Here is a 15993-nt window from a genome sequence, read left to right on the forward strand (position 1 = left end):
GCAGTGGGGCATACACCCCAGAAGCAGGAGGATTTAGCCATAGCATTTCAGACCCAGGACCCCTGGTGGGATATCATTATTATATTCTCTTGGGCTGTTTGCAGCCTGGGTTGGGTGTATTCTGCAGCTTTCTAAGTCTTTGAAATATTCTAGGGGAGCGGGATTGCATATTTGGAGTATCCAGGGACGTGCCATGATCTGTGTATTTCAAGTGTGCCCTTTACCAAGCTTGCCCATTCGTTGCGTGTGCCTTCTCAGAAATGACTGATTCCTGATGCCCGGGCCAGCGCTGCCTTCCAACTGACTGCCTCTGTGATCCTGCTGGCCCTTCAGGAATGGATCACCTCACTCTGTGACTTCAGCAGGTAAAGTTCCGCACTGAGTCTCTGCAGTTCCACCTATAAAATGAGCAAGTCAGGCTCCGGGATCATCTGGGACCCTCCTAGCCCCAAGAGTCTAAAATCACACAAAGGAACGTGAACAGGCCGCTTGGGCAGCCTGAACAGAGTTCGTTGAGTTTCCTGCCCTGCCTCCTTCCTCCTGCTTCCTGGTTCCCTCTGTACGCCCCCCTCCCTCCCTACCCATCCCCACCCACTCAGGCTCACCATATGCTGCTTTGTTTATGCTGAGAACCCCTCCTGACGTGGCAGTTCTAACGCCCTCGGCTCATGCTGCCTATTTTTACCCGCAGTGCAGCTCGCTGCCCGGATGGCAGGCACCCACAGCCCCCCTCTGCTGCTCTTTCTCCACGATGCCCAGCAACCCACACACCCCAACCCAGGGCAGCCTGAATGTGTCCCCTCACGTCTGTAGCTAGAGCCCCCCTCACCTCAGGATTTCCTGCAGTTGGTAGAGAGAATTTTAGGCCAAGAGAAGGATTGAGGGAATAAGGAGAAAGAAGTGAGGAAGAGAGAAAAAGAGACAGAGACAGAGAGAAGGATAAGGAGGGGAGCGGAGGGGAGGGGGGCAAGGATCTGAGAAGGGGAAGGGGAAGAAAGACCTTGTGACCCACCGTGCCCAAGCTCTATGCTATGTGTTTTAAATATATCATCCATTCACTCTTTTATTTATTGAACAAATACGTATTTATGAGAACTTACTATGTTCTCATAGGCTAGAGGTACAATGGTGAGTAAAAGTAGACACATTCCTGCCCTCGTAGTGAGGGAGACCAATCATATCATTTAATTCTCACAACAAACTTAGGAAGTTTTAACACCCCCATTTTACAGGTAGGAAAACTGAGGTTCAGAGAGGTTAAGGGACTACTGCTCTTTGTACCACACTATACCATGCTCCTCTTGTCTTACTTTTGTCTTCATGTAAAACATATAATGTTTCTGAGACTACAAAGCAATGTGTTTTCCACTCGTCCCAACGTGGGATGCACTGTAGTGTCCAAGCTGTGGCATCAGCATGTCGCAGAGATCCCAGGGAAGGACAGCTGCTAGCCAGAGTAATGAAGTTACCCCTCAACTTAGACTCTCACATGTAAAGTTTTTAAAACATGAAATAGTAGTCTTCAGATTTTGTTTAGAAAGCAAAAGAATTTCGAAATTCCTAAAGTGCCCATCAAGAACCCAGCCACGCCACTCTTAGCTTCGAGTTATACTCAGCGCCATAGGTAGAAGAACTTGGGGTATGACGCAATTCAAGTTTCCATCAGACAAGAGGAAGATGGGGAGTGTTTGTCAAGGGACTGAGATCTGGGAGGGATGAGACAAAGGTAGAGAGGAAGCCTGGGTCCTTGAGAAGAGAATCAGAGCCGCACCCACGCCCGGGGGCCAGAGCCCAGAGAAGAGTCAAGGGGAGGGCATAACACAGTGAAATCGCCATTAGAACACAGGTGTGGTGGCTTCCTCACTGAACGCACCAATGAGCAGGGAGCAGGATCCCAGTCCTGGCTGAGTGAATGCAGTTGACTCCCTGGGGCTTGCCTGTGAGGACCTGTCACACAGAGACTCCAAGGTCAACAGCCAAAGCCATCCCAGGCCCTGAGGCCCCAAGGACCCAAGGGACCTGTTACGTCACTGGGGGGCAAGCAAGGACAAAGACAAGTGCCAGAAACAAGTGCGGCAAGACTCCTGACCCAGCAAGACAAAGGGCCAGCTGCTGAGTCCAAATCCCCTCTGTGTCACCACAAGTAAAACCCAGCTTTTCCCTGCATCTTGCCACCATCTTGGGAAGGAGAGAGAGGAAGGGAGAGCACGTACCTGCAAGAAGCTGGATTTAAAGATGGGAGACCCTGTGTTCTCTCTTTTTAGGCCAAATTGTAATGTCTCCCTTTCTCACCCCTTCCTGCCAATCAGGTTGAAGGCTAAAGCAATATGCACGTTAAGGAGAAATTAATGAGACACTTTGGGGATTTTTTTTTTTAACCTTGAGTCTTGCCTGGTAGATTATTCACCCCATGAAAGTTGTTTTGATTCTCTGAAAACCTCGGAGGGGAGGGAGGTGAAGTCAGACCTAAAAGTCCGGATTGGGGGGGTCTTCTCCCTGTTGGCATCCAGGTTCTCTCAGCCTCTCGCTGGTTTGGTTTGGATCGTCTTTAGTTGCTCCAAGGAAGCCAGAGTTGAGAGTCAGAATCAATATTCCACACACACCCCTATGCTGTTTTCGAGGTGAAGTCCACACGGGGGAGGTGCCCGCCCGCAGTGACAAGGCTAGAAGTGGACATTCCTGGATGTTGCCTGGATTCCCTGGCTCTTAGCCAGGCATTCTGCCAACCAGAAGGCAGGGCACCGCCTGTGTCCAGCTCTGGTTTTCTCACATTCAAAACACTGCATTTTCTTCGTCTCCTTTATTTTGGTCCAGACTTGTTTTCCTGACTAGGTGACGGCTAAGGGCCCCTCCAGGTGGAACAGTCTGTGACTCAGACTGGCTTTTCTTGCCTGTCCTTGAATCACCCCATTGCAAGTGAGCAAACACTTTGCTTGGTTTGCTTAAGCATCTGACTTCCAGGGACAGAATTAAACCTGCAGGGCGGGGTGAGTGACAATTTGATGAAATGGTTGTCAAAGCCCTCCCCAGTGCCCTTTGACACAGCCTGAGTGACATCCTGTCCATGAACTGCCACACCACCCCCAACCGCCTGCCTCGGGGTTCTTGGCTAGCTCCCCCTGTCCCTAAAAAGCTTGTCTCGTTTCTCAGCCAACCTCCAACATTCCAGGAATAATCAGACTTCACAACTCCAGATCCATTAATTTCATCTTTCTGTCAATTCAACCAAGGCTTTAAAAGTTTTGTTAAACAAGACAGGAAGACGAGTAAACTGCCTGAAATGAAACAACTTCTCGGGACCAAGAGAACACAGAAGTCACGTGTCATGAGGGTCAAGGCTTGAGGTCCGATTCGGATACCCATTCATATAAAATCACCAGGCTAATTACAAAACCATTCTCATCTAGTCCCCTTTAAAGGATCTCTGAGGAGGAATACCAAATACACTTGCATGAGCCCAGTTTGAGTTGTGCTGTGTACCTGAGAATTATTAACTCTCTTTGTCATTAAATTATAATTGAGACTTCGGGCATTTATAAGCACTTCGGAGTGTTTTTAAGTGAACAAACCTTCCACTGAACTTGCTCTGCAAAAGCACTGTGGAGTAGTTCAGACAGAGGTGCAGGCAGGTGCTCAGAAAATCTGGATTCTCAGCATAATGCCTCGTTCCTTGCGCCGTGAGTCAGGGTATGTAATTAACCTCAGCAGGACTCTCTCATCCAGAAAATAAAGACACTACTGTAGGTTGGATTGACCTCATTAGACTTTGAGTGACAGAATGAAATCATTCAATCAAGCAATCAATGAACCCATACACTGAATATCTACAATGCACAAGGCCCTTTGGGGGATACAGAGAAGCATCATTCCTTCATTCACTTGTTCACTCAATGAATATGAATGGCACATCTCCTATGTAATATGAATAGCGCAAATGCCAAGCGGCAAGCTAAGCATTTGGGATACAGTGAAGAAATCAAGACAGGCATGGTGGCTGTGCTCATAGAGTTTATATTCTAGTGAAGGAACTTGATCGTTGGCAAGAAAATTAGTTAGTACAGAAAATAACCGTGCATGGTCAGATCCTGTGAGGAAAACGTAGCACCGTGGTAGAGAATGCCAAGGTTGAGGAAGACGACATGATTTAGAATGAGGAGTCTGGGAAGACTCTACAAGGAGGTGACATTTAAACTGAACCTTAAAAGGTGCAAAGAAACTGGCTGGTTGCTAATAGGAGCCAACCATGTGGTTAGAGGATTGGAATTTGCAACCCACCCCTTGATTTCCTGGAGCAGTGAGGGGTTGAGGTTGAATCAGTCACCAATCAATGGCCCATGATTTAGTCAGTCATGACTACACAATGAAGCCCATGAAAACCCCAAAGGACAGCTCCTCAGCCTGTTTTCTGGATAGCTTCCACGTTGGGAGCCCAGAGCGCTTCCACATGCCACATGCCAGGTCCCAAGCTCCAGGAGGATAAAAGTTCCTTCATGTAGGACCTTGCCCTAACGTATTTCTTCAACTGGCTGTTGATTTGTATTCTTTAATATCCTTTGTAATAAATCAGTAATCTCGTGAGTGAATGAGTTGTGTTAAGTTCTGTGAGTCATTCTAGGACATCAATCACACCCAAGGAAGGGGTCCTGGGAAACCTTTTTAGTGCCAAATCCCAAGGCAAGACATAGCAGGGAACATTCCAGTAACTGTCAGAAGGACAATGCGATTGGAGCTTACAGAGCAAGTTGGAGAGTGATTTAGACACAAATCTCATCCTCAAGATACTGATCATCTAGTAGACAAGAGAAACTAGATAGAAGCAAAGATAATTTAAAGTAAAATACTTAAAAAGGGACTAAATTCCTATGGGGAAAGAACAGACTGACGGCTGCATGTCCAGACATGTGGCAAGACTCAGTTGAGGCCAATGGGAAAACTGGGGCTGAGCTAAATCTAAGAGGATTACTCTGGCAGTTAACCCTGGTACATAGCAAACCACCCCATAACTTAGTGATGTAAAACGGCAGCTATGCATCCCACAACTCTGAGGGTTGTCAGTTTATGCTGGAGCCAGTTGGACAATTCCTTTGGTCTTGGCTTGGCTGTCAGCTGGAGTGCCTCTGCTCTCCAAGAGGCTCAGCCTCCATCAATCTCTCATATCCTTCTAGCATGTTCTCAAGTCAAAGCCATAGTGTAAGCCTACGAAAGCCAATTATGCAAGAGACAATGTGGAAGGAGACAAGGCTTCCTGAAGCCTCCGCTCCAACTCCGTGCACTGTCCCTTCTGTTGTGTTCTATTGGCTAAAGCAAATCACGGCCCAGAGTCAGAGAGTGGAAATGACCAAGTTACAAGGTAAAAGGACGAGGATTCAAAGAGGCCATTAACTGGTGGTTTCAGCATAATCAATATACCACAGTTGCTTAATTAGAGAAGTGTAAAGCATTTCAACTGGAGGGAGAAATCAAGCGGTGGGTGATAGAGGGAAAGATTGCAGTCAAGGAGACAAAAATGTGTTAAATTTGAAGAATGCAACAGAGACAAGGGGAGACTCAGCAATGGAAGGAGAAGCCAAGAGGAATAAGGGGATGAGGCTTGAGGAATGGGTTAGGCAAGAGGTCCAGAGCCACCTTCATCCATATCCAAAGAGAGAACGCTGCTGATGCTCTTGCAGAACCGTGCCTCGTGTGGCTCTGTATGCAGCCCCTCCCACCTTTTATCTCAAGGGCTCTTGTTGCAACCCCACTCCTCGTGCCATTTCCACATTGTGGAAAGGCTGTTGGTCTGGAGCGGGGAAACTCATCAAGAGGTTGTTTTACTAGGTCTTGAAATAGAAGTAGATTTCTATATACAAAATACACAAGTGCTTTAGGCACTTACGGTGTTATGTTAACATTATACTTAATTCTTAGATACAGAATTAACTGAAATCATTGAGGCCAAAAGAAATAGAGCTTGTAGATGTCAATTCCTTTATCTCAATGATTTTCAACTTTCTTTTATAGCAGAGCTGTTTTGTAAAAATGAAATTTTGCATAGAATCCTAATATGGAAAGCAGATGAAAGCATATCTTAACAATATGCATTTACTTCCTAAGTTCTTCTTTATAACACTTACTTAAAAACCTATCGTTAAAATAATGAGGCTATTCTGATAAAGCAGTAACTCAGAAGTTAGGGATAAGAGTTATGGTCTTAAAACAGCTTGAGTACCTAATATGTTTTGTTATTTTGTTTGCGTTGTGCAGTGTTGAGAAAAATCTTCTTTCACATAGATAAGTAGTAATACTCGCTTATAGAATTTTACAGAAGTGGAAAAGTGCTGCCCTGGGGTTAAAACAAAATCCCACTACAGGGTACAGAGTTAAAGGCTTTTAATTAATGACACATTCACATTTTAGAGAGAGAGGGGGGAGGGGGCTTTGGGAGAAGATGTACACACACGCACACAAAACAAGTTAATTCTTTGATAGCCATTGTATGTAAGTTGGTTATATGATATAATGAAGTGTGTATGTTATCTTTAATTACAGTTTTTACAGTAAGTTTTTTAAGTTAACTTACACACACTTGTGTTGTCACAATTGCTTTTGTCCGGAAGCACCCACCATTTTCCGGAACACAGCTTTGAAAGAACTATAGAGAAGACAGAAATACAGACGTGCTATAGCCTTGGGAAAGAAAGTAAAGGAAAAACATGACTTTGGGGTCATATGTGTGTTCAGATTCCACCTGTGTCATTTACTAGCAATGTGATCTTGGTCACCTTCTTTAATCTCTTTGGACCTTAGTTTCCCCTCTTTATTATTAGTATATTGACGATTATTTCATCCAATTGTTATGGATCCTTAATAAAGGTTATGTCTTTTTTGCTCAACCCTGTTCAATCTCTTTTTATATCAGGAATGAAAAAGATCAGATCTTTGATTTGCTCAAGTGTTTCTCTAGACGTCCCATGTTCTAATAGCATCAGCCTGTCAGGTTGTATACGCGATGTTTGTAATTCGGGTACCAAATTGATTTTTGAAAGCACTCTGGGCCTGCTCTGTCCATGTCGGATAAGCTCCAAGCATTAATTATGCACCAATATTGACGTTTTCGTCTGACAAGGTCTAATGTCACCGTATTCAAATCTGCCTGCTTCCTTGTTAGAAAACCCTTCAAAATGTGGCCTTGAAAGAGATAGCATGTGTCACCTGCAATATTTGAGATGTCCCAGAATTGAAGCCTTCAATTAGAATTGAAGACAATACCTGTCCTTGTCCTGAGCCCTGAAGAAAAGGAACTGGTGAGATTTGTGAAAGCAGTTTGAGGTGTGGCTACATCAAGCATTGTTCAAAAGAAGGCAGTTACCTCGTGTGGTGCTCTGTACATGGTGGCGATGTGAACATTTTGAATACATTTGAATTTGCAGTATACACAAGTCGGGTAGTACAGTTTGTATTTAGAAGCCTATTTATTTGCTCACTGGTATGGTTAACCATGAATATCCAGCCAGATCTACCTGATTTCACAGAATCATTCGAAGAACTGGGGTCAACTTATTTTTAAAGGAGAATTATAATCATACAAATGCCAGTGCCTCTGACTGAAACTGAGCAAATAAAACAATGGCAGTCTCATTCGCATGTCCTTATTGGAACCATTTAATTCACCCAGCAAATAATTGCTGTGCTCTGAATATACTCGTATGTCAGGCACTGTTCTAGGTACTGGGAACCCACAGGGCACAGACATGCGAGCTCTGCTCTTGTGCAGCATTTATTCTAACGACGCATAATTTAGATGTTCTCATTTCCAAGAGTTTAGCTAAGATGACTGCAAGGCAGAGAAAGGCAGCTGAATAAATCTCTTCTGTGAATTTAGGATTTTTGTTAAAATAAAGGAGTTTGCTAATTCCATCTCAAGCAACTCCTAAGAAACATACTTAAGAATTCTGAACATAATTAATGTTTCACTCATATTGAGCTGTACTATGGATGTCTTCACGATGTCAGGGAAATTGTAGGAGGGCTCCTACACAGGATAATTATTCTACTCACTATGCATTTTCTGAAGGGGAATTGGGTCAGTGATGGTTGGTCGTGCCTACTTGTCCACTGAAGTAAAAAAAAAAAAAAAAAAAAAAACCCTCACTTCTGATAAGGAATAGTTAATATAAGAGATTTTGCAGGTATCTGAAAAAATAGGAGGAGAGATTTTTTAGATTCCCTAAAATATTTTCTTCTTTATTGTTTTCTTTCTATTTTTCTTTCAAAAACATTTTGAGTGTGTGCCTTGTCCCGGGTATTATATGAGATTGGGAGAATAAGACAAGTGAAACATGGCCTTAACGTTTACAAAATTCACAATCTCATTTTTAAAATGTTAATGTGAGTAAATGAAATCAGTTTATCGTAGGACTTACACTTGATTTCTTCTGGAATTCGTAGGATGCTCACAAGGTAATGGAAGTAACAATAAGCCAGATATCCAAAGACTGATTTTTGCATCTTTTCTATATCACGTGGAGAGGACATTAAACCCTTATCTATTTCAGTTTCCTCATCTGAAGGAAAGGATTTCACAGACTTGGTTGTGAGAATTATTGAAAACTGTCAATGTGAAATGTGATGAAAGCAGTAAAGCCCCAAATAAAAGTGATGGCTATAATTCATGGTGATTGCTGTAAACTTTCCACTCTGAGAAAGTTGGGAGTACCGGTCATAGTAATAATAGCTAACCTTAACTTATTAACCTAATTTATTAACACTTACTTATTCTATGCACTTCTCAAAGGAAATTGTAAATACTACCCCATGTAATATTCAAATTAGCCCTATGGGTCAGGTGTTATTCTCACCTCCATTTTTAAGAGGAGGGTACTAAGGTAAGGAGATGTTGAATGATGTTTCCAAAGCCACATAGGAAGTGGTAGAGACGATATCTGAAACTGAACGTCTGGCTTCAGAGGTCTACCCCAATATAGTAAACATCTACAGTGTGCTAAGCACTGCAGTAGGTGTTGTAGAAACTATAAAGATTAAAAAACCGTAGTCCCCATCTCAAAGTGTTTATATTCTAATGAGAGAAACAAATAGGCACGATTATAAAATGACAATAGGATATGTGGTGAATGCATTGAGGTGATAGTTCCATGAATAAAAAGAACAGACGAAGTCAGTATGTCGTGGTCTACAGATTCATGCTGACAGATGTGATCTTAGTCAACAGCCAGTGAAGTTTTTGAGCTGGGGAGTATATTTTAGGAAAGCCACCTGTGGCTATGGGAAGACTAAACAGGAGGCAATCAGTGAAGCTGGAGATCAGGAGGTGAGTAAGGAAACCATGGCATCAGCCCAAGGGAGAGAGAATCAGAGCCTGACGAAGAGGCTCAAAGTGGAACTCATGCATTTCCTAGGTTTGTTCAAATTCCATAGGAAGGAAGACGAAATCCAGACACAAGTACCATCTTGAAGGGGAGGAGAATATCCAAAGCACCAGCTTAAACAATCCCCATGGGAAATATGAATATTGAGTGTGGGAACAGGGGAGACCCCCCTTTCCATGTGCGAGTACCCTCTTATAATCCCCTTTGCAGATCTCACAGAGTAAAAGGAGAGCTGTCTGAGGCCAGGGAACTACTTGGGTCACATTTTACTAAGGAGGGAGGGTACTGAGCCTCCAAAGCGTGCCCCATGTATTGCATATCCAGCCTCAAACCCAGGCAAGGCTGTCTCTTGGCAGACCAGCCAATCTCTGGCCATTCCAGCTTCTCCACCACTCAGAAAACTCTACAAGCTGAAGCATGGTGGGTCTCAAGTTTTGGCCGTCTCTCTCTCCTCAGCATCCTCGCCTCAAGGGGTAGGTTCGATACAGGTGATGTAGAGGGATCGGGAGCTCTGTGTGGGCCCCTGGCCTAACCCATGTGCTTGAATCTAACTTATCAGAAAGCTTTTCCTTGAGAGAGGAGACTCTTGTACAGTCTTCCATTGTTCCATACATGTAACTCAAAAAGACGAAAGATGACAAATGTTGTCGAGGATATGGAAAAAAGGGAACCCTTGTAAGCTGGTGGTGGGAATGGAATGTAAACTGGTACAGTCACTGTGAAAACAGTATGGAGGTATCTCAAAAACTTTAAAATAGAACTACCATATGATCCAGATATCCCACTTCTGGGTATATGACCAAAGGAAATGAAATCAGGATCTCAAAGAAATTTCTACAGTCCCATGTTCCCTGCAGCATTATTCAAGAGGGACTCACAAAAGCAGAGAATAGAATGGTGGATTCCAGGGGCGGAGGGGAGGAGGAAATGGGGAGACGCTGGTCAAAGTGTGCCAAGCTTCACTTATGCGGGACAAATAATTTCTGGAGATATAACACATGGCATGGTGACTATAGCTAATAATACTCTATGCTAAGAGGGCAAATCTCATCACACAAACAAAAAAGGAAACATCACTATGGGATGGGATGAATATTTTAATTATTAGCTTGATTGTAGTGACCATTTCACAATGTATATGTATATCAAAACACCAAGTTGTACATCTCAAACACATACAAGTTTTGTCAATTGTAACTCAGTAAAGTTGAAAAAATAATGCTTTTAATTAAAAACAGAACAATATCCCTAGAACAGTGCCTGATTATAGAAGGGGCTCAAAACTATTGGTTCCCTTTATCCTTCTTTAGCACAGGAGGTGCTCAATAAAACCCCTGCAGAGCTGAACTGAGTTGGTGACCCCACTTATGACGGGAGATTTATATTTTGCGGTGGTTAAGTATATAGTCGCTGGAGTAAAATTACTTAGATTTGAGTCTCCACGCCTCCACTACCAACAAGAGCAAAGCAGCAAGTGTTCTAACCACTCCGAAGCTCCTGGCACATGCGATGGGTCTAACAGTAAGTACCGCCCCATGGGTTTACTGCAAAGAGGAAAAGCATGGAAAGTGCATAGTAAAGCGTCAGACACACACAATTGGTATGTGTCTGTGAGGACTGTTGGAGTTGTGCTCTTCCTCCTCCTTTTGTTAGATGATTGCCTTTGAGCGCTCCACCACGGCCATGCAACCCAGCCTAATAGTCCCAGCTCACACCATCAACACATCTGCCAGTGCCAAACATATCCTGTAGTATCAGAGGGTGCGAGAGCGTTTGGACCCTGTTTCCATTTTCTGGGCAATTGCCTTCTATCTCTGCCGTTGCCTTAGACATCAACCCCACTAATTCCTGCAGCTGGCCTCTGCTTCCATAGAAATCTCACCCATGGAAATGACATGGATCCACAGCTGGAAACAGCTCCTGCAGGCAGGTGGCCCATGTCAACTCAAACTCAAAGGAAAGAGACGGCATCTATGTCCCCTTTACTGTTTCCATCTTACTGCTCTGGGGGCCCCCAAATTAAGAAGTCAAAGCACCAACAGACAGCCCCATCTACCCCAAGGGAACGAAAAATACAGGCCAGGGAGAGTCCCACATCCCTTAGAAACCACCTAGCCCTGCCCATTTTACAGTGAATGACTTTTCCAAGGTTGCACGGGGAGTGAGTCCTTTCTCCATGGAGGACCACTGTGCCACCAAAATCCCAGAGGTGTCATCGACATAGACTGCATGTGCATGTAGAGTGTCACGTCAAAGCAGCCCTCTGTCATCACTCACGTTCTTCTCCTCTATCAAAATACACATCACTTCTGAATTATAAATAATTTTGTTCCCCGGTAAGGCCACCCTTGCCTCTGTCTTGACACCATCATTGACGAGAGTGAAGAGGGGACAAGACTTCTTTCTGGAAGACTCGAGACTCTTCATCACCGTCTGCCTCGGAGACCTTCAGGATGAATCCTGCCATGCACTGCAGCCCTGTTTCTATCAATCAGCACGAAAGCCAGGACTTGGAAGTCATCTCGCAAAGCCAGACTCTCATCCCCACACTGCTCTGGATATCCCCATATCTCTCTCCTCCTCTCATCTCCCCAGATCCTTCCACAGTGCCCACCACAAATCAGAGTCTTCCCGCAGCAAGAGCTCCTGAAACTTCAACCACTTCACTGAAGGTTCCTTCAACAGCCTTGGTCTCCATGGACTCTAGCTGATCCCTGAGGAAATTCTTCTCTGAGTCCTCTTTTCCACTGTGCCTGAGGAAGCTGGGGTTGATGGTCAACTTTTTCCTCATCACCTTTTCTAGATCATCCTGTTTTCCTCCTATACACGCCCCCCCCCAAACACACACACATTAAAATTGAAGCTGAGACCATTAGTCCATGCCACCTCTCTGTTCCTGTCATCTACAAACCCTCAAGTCTCTAGCCCTTATTACTTAAAGCTCTTAGTCTGTGGGTCACTGTCACTCTATCCATTACTTCTAGTATAATTCTTTGTTAGCACATAAACATAAGCCTCAGTTATATCCTCTGTGAAATGGGACCAACCATACCAACCTTTCCTACCTCAAAAGGGATGTGTGATCCTTGTGATGAGGATCATATGAGATAATGCAAATGAAAGCACCATAAGGAGTACAGAATACCATTCACCTAAAGACTTTATTTTTCAGGCCATACACTTATAAGGTATCTCTCAGACCCAAATGTGGGGAAAACAAATTAGTAAATAGTCATAAATTGAATAAATCTCGTGCAAATGTGTCTGTCTCAAAGGAAAGGCAAGATCTAGCTTCATTTCAGCTGACTTTCTAGTCTAATGACCTAAAATTCACTGCTTTGCTTTTATTCTCATCCCACTGTGCTACAGCCCACATGAAAATGTCTGATAAACTGGGAGCTGCTTTTGATGCATGGAAAAAAGATGTTTTCTATTCCAAGCACCCATATCTTTTCAGAATATTTTTCTTCATATTCTTCTGGGCGTTTGATCTCACATTATTTCTCTTTTGATTCAAAGGATGGGGGTGGGGAACCCACGGGATTTTTCATTTATTTATTACCGAAGGGCATTTAAGGCTTGGTTTCAAAGTTGATTTCTGGATTTCTACACTCACTCATGCATGTCGGGAAGCTGGCCTGACCTCTTGGGAGGAGAGCTTAGTGAAGGTCAAAAGATGTGCCTGATTGACACATGGGACCTCAGACATTCTGACCCAGAACTATGTCTCCAAGCTGCGAGGACGGGGGGCGGGGGGGCACAGCAGCATCAACGTGATGGAAGGGGCTGCTGAGAAGGTCTTTCAGCCACCTGACTCTTCAGTTTGGACTCTGACCTCTACTACATTTCTGCCGTGAAAAAGGAATGCATGCCTTTATTTTAAAATATTAGAATTTGATTCCACTTCAATTCAACAGATGCTTATTGAGCACCCGAGCCTATTTTGTGCCACACATTGGGCTAAGAGCTATAAAGATGAAAATTATTCATCGTGGGAAAGGAGGTCAAGAACACCAGGACCCAGACCGCCTGGGTTCAGATCCCAGCTCCACCACTCACTGGATGTCGGATGTTAGTCAAGTCTCTTCATCTGTCTGAGCCTGAATTTCTTCACGTGTAAAGCGGGATGATAACAACAACACAGTACCAACCGTATGGTGTTTTACTTCTCATAGCACTCATACTACAGTACCTGGTCCATGATGAGGATAAGGAAGGTGTTCTAAATGACAGTAAGCAAAAGTAAATGAACCCCGTCTTCACACTCTAATGAAGAGCACAGACGTTAATCAAATAGCTACATAAACTTATAATTGCAAAAGTGCTACAGTGTGTTATGTGAGTTGCCCTTCCAACATCTGTCCCAACCTTCCTCCATTGTGTAGTAGCCGTGTGCTTTTGGGGTGGGCATAGGAAACAAACCCAATCTCAGCTCTACCGATACCTTCTAAATGGCCCAATCCAATTGTGTAATGTCCAGTCTGTTGTCACTGTGATTGATTCACAGGTGGTCACTTGACTTAAAGCAGTCTAATCAAAAGGAAGCGCAGGACTTTTATAGTGAGGAAGAGAACTTCCTTTCTCTATCACTAAATATGACAGAGGAAATGTTTGACCCAGCAGCAGTTAGCCGCCATTTTTCAACCACTAAAGGAGCCAAGCTTAGGAGGAAACCAATACTGTGGAGCGCAGAAGTAAAATACATAAAGATAATGGGTCTTTGGTAATATTGTTGAGCCACTGGGTCTGACCTCACCTGAAACCCGCAATACCTTGAGAATATCCAGACAAAAAGTAGTCTTCAATAATACAAAGAAAAAGAACCAATTGAAAAATGGGGAAAGGATCTAAATAGACATTACTTTAAGGAAGATACACAAATGGCCAATAAGCACATAAAATGGTACTCAGCATCACTAGTCCTCATGGAAATGCAAATCAAAACCTCAATGAGATGTCACTTCACACCCACTATCATGGCTAGAATCAAAAGGTCAGACACTAATAAATGCTGGTGAGAACATAGAGAAACCAGGATCCTCCTACACCATTGGTGGGAAGGGAATGTGTTGTAGTCACTTTGGAAAAGAGTCTGGCAAGTCCTCAAATGACTAAATGTAGTTGCCATATGACCTAGCAATTCCACTCTTTGGTATATACGCAAGAGAAGTGAAAACACCTGTCCACCCAAAGACTTGTATGTGAATGTTTACAGCAGCATGATTCATAACAGCCAACAGGTGAAACAACCCAAATGTCAGTCAGTTGATGATGAACAGCTAAACAAAACATGATATGCAATTAAATACTTCATACAATGGGATATTATTCAGCTGTCAAAGCAATGAAGTAATGATACATGCTATGACGTGAACAAACCTCAAAAACATTATGCTAAGTGAAAGAAGCCAGTCACAAAACACTGCATATTATATAATTCCATTCATAGAAAGTGTCCAAAATAGACAATCTAGAGACAGAAAGTGTATCAGTGGTTGCCTAGGGCTGGGAGGGATGGGGCATAGGGGAGTGATAGCTAAAAAGGTATGGGATTTCTTTTTGCAGTGATGAAAATAGTCCAACATTGACTGTAATTGACTGTAGTGATGATTGTGAATATATTAATACTAAAAAACATTGAATTGTAGGTGTACTTGAAGTGGGTAAATTGTATGGTATGTGGATTATGTTTTAATAAAGCTGTTAAAAATTAATAAATTGTCTTTATTATTTAAGTCAGTTTGGAATTGGGTTTTAGTTACTTGCAATTGAATGCTTCCTAATATAATTGCTATGAATAAAAACCCTGGGGGCCATGAGAGTCTATATCTCAGTTACCTTTACAAGCATCAAATCTGGACGTGGGGGCAGAGACATTAGGAACAGAGATCCTGGTGGGTGAAATGTATTAGAAACAGTCTGGCTCTGCTCCTCTATGTCAGGCCTTAGAGGTTCCCAGTCCTGCTCTCCCTCCTCTGTCTGCAGAGGCCACCATTGGCCCTCACCTGCAGACAGTTGGAGAGGCCATGCCAACATGAGGTGGAACATGGCTCCCAGCATCTTCAGCTCATCTTGTGACATGTCACTCATTTTTAGCCTTAAGACCTTGACGCATTTCGCATCACGGTACCTCACCTTCTCCTTCTTAAAGCCCCATTCTCTCTCTCCTCTAGCTCTGTGTGCGTGACTTCCAAGAAATTTAGGTCAGTGTTTTTCTAATAACATGTCCCGATCCCAGATCCTACATAGGTCTGGGCCTTGACTTTCTCTTGTAATTTATCCATTGTTAAAACAGAAAGAAATTATGCATGGGAAAACGGCTAGTAAAAAGCCTGCACCTAGTATGTGCCCAGAAAATGTTAGTTTTCTTCCCTCTCCCTCTCAGTAGACCTCCCATTTGCTCACCGACTACCTGACTTCCAAGTTTCTCCAATCTTTTGCGTTGATCCTGCTAGTCCACCTTTTCTTTGGAAATTTTTTGGAAGGCTGTTTGTTGAATCACCCCCAGCTATAACCTTGGTCACCGGATATCCAATGTTTTGACCCCAGTAGACGAGTTAGTTTCCGTGGACTCTTCATCAGTGACTGCCCCATCTGGCAATAACTAAAACTGGTGATGCCCAGAGAA

This window comes from Rhinolophus ferrumequinum, chromosome 12, assembly GCF_004115265.2.
Source record: "Rhinolophus ferrumequinum isolate MPI-CBG mRhiFer1 chromosome 12, mRhiFer1_v1.p, whole genome shotgun sequence".
In the NCBI taxonomy this organism is placed as follows: domain Eukaryota; kingdom Metazoa; phylum Chordata; class Mammalia; order Chiroptera; family Rhinolophidae; genus Rhinolophus; species Rhinolophus ferrumequinum.